Source organism: Penaeus japonicus, unplaced genomic scaffold (assembly GCF_977035675.1).
Source record: "Penaeus japonicus unplaced genomic scaffold, GWHDUDI00000001_assembly GWHDUDI00000007, whole genome shotgun sequence".
NCBI lineage: Eukaryota > Metazoa > Arthropoda > Malacostraca > Decapoda > Penaeidae > Penaeus > Penaeus japonicus.
In genome coordinates this window covers 30311232-30312774 of record NW_028234409.1, presented here as the reverse complement: position 1 = coordinate 30312774, position 1543 = coordinate 30311232, and the positions used below count along the sequence as shown (strand labels likewise).

The window sequence follows — 1543 nt, the reverse complement described above, 5'->3', positions numbered from 1 at the left end:
AAATTTCGCTTTTCGCGCCGATGTTTGGGATCCGAGTCGTTATGGCGCGCTCTCGACGTCTGCTCTTTGGTTTTTTGTTCTCTCTCTCTCTCTCTCCCTCTCTCTCGGGAAGGGCGAATCCCATAGGGCGTTTGATGGAGGGGAATTTATTACAGGAGCTGTGAGTTTTTACGGAAATTTGGGCGTTGAATGAAGGAGGAAGGTAGTGTTGATTGTAGGCGGCGGTAGGCGTGTTGCAGTGTTGCTACAGCACGTGGATGACTCTTGATTAATTCGTCGTGTGAACTTCGCTTGTTGCATTTATTTGGTGTAAATACTCTCGGAAAATGTTATGTTATGTGCTTTTCAATCCTCTAAAGATAAAAAACTTCAAACAGTAGAGAAGGGATAGTCAGCGACATAAATGCTGAAACAATTACACTTCTACCCAAAGAATCTTCCCCATAGAGCCTTGGTAACACTGGGCGTGGAACTCATGGGGCTGCCCCTTCGCGCTGATTGGCCCATTGATCCATCCAGCGGAACCTCTGCAGCCAATAAGCGCCCTCCGTTATGCCCACCTGGAGTCACGGAAGAAGTGACGACGAGCGTATTTTTGGCCATGTTGATCGTTAACGTTGGATATCATCCTTCAGAGTAACTTATTTATCATCTGAGTAAACTAAAGATCAGCCAATGCAATCAACAGATGCAATGGAAGCGAAAAGACGGAGGCAGCGAGAGCGTAGAGTTAGCGTGCGCCCGAGCGAACTCACGGCGAGCGCACGCAGCAGCAGCGGCAGCAGCAGCTCAGCCCTCACCTGGGGTAACCTACAAGGGGTACACCATTCTCCCTTCATCAAACGCTGCCGCCACACCACCGTCACCCCACCGCCACACGCCCGTCGCATTACCACTTACAACACCACAACACCGCACGGCAACCGCCTCTATTAGTCGATCTGTGAAAGACACGGAGCCTGTCGCTGGCTCGGACCTTCCCCCCGGCACACATACGTAAAACTGTTAGCGTGTCTTGCTGGCCTGCTATAAGAAACTCGGAATATCTTGCAATTTCGGTAACAGAGGACGTGAAAGTGCAGCGGCGAGAGGCAGAGCGAAACAGGCTTTCTGGAGTAAAACCCAAGGCAACACGAGTTAACTCTCTTCTTTTTTTTTTTTCTTTCTTAACCTCTTCTGCTCCTTCAGCTGCAGGGAAAAGAGAGTGTTCGAGTGTGTGCGAAGATGATATGTTGCCCCAACAGCTACAACTCGAGCTCCCGAGGACGTCTCGCCCGCTTAGCGACGTGGTGATCTGAAAAATTTAGACGTATCGAGTGCAACTGTTCGATCGAGTGGTACGTCGCCAGTCTTAAGTTGTGACTAAGATCAAGGCGCGGTTATAACGCATGTTGGATAGTGAAGTGCTTTGGTGATGGAAGAACACGAGTGAGATACGCGCAGTGTAGAGAAGAAGAAAAAAAGAGATAATCGTTAATCCTTTCCATGAGTGCACTGCTCTGGTGTCTTTGATTTGAGGCGAGCAGCTCCCCAAGCAAAGGCC

The 1543-nt window shown here is 49.6% G+C and overlaps 1 protein-coding gene across 1 annotated transcript in view; it reads left to right on the top strand.

Moving 5' to 3' along the window:
* Window positions 1-837: 837 nt before the first annotated feature.
* Window positions 838-1543, top strand: part of LOC122250622 (protein Wnt-4-like) — a 45510-nt gene continuing 44804 nt past the window's right edge. The window contains exon 1 of the mRNA XM_086538657.1: window positions 838-1543. This exon is cut by the window's right edge and continues 443 nt beyond it. The gene's annotated coding sequence lies outside the window, so the exon portion shown is untranslated.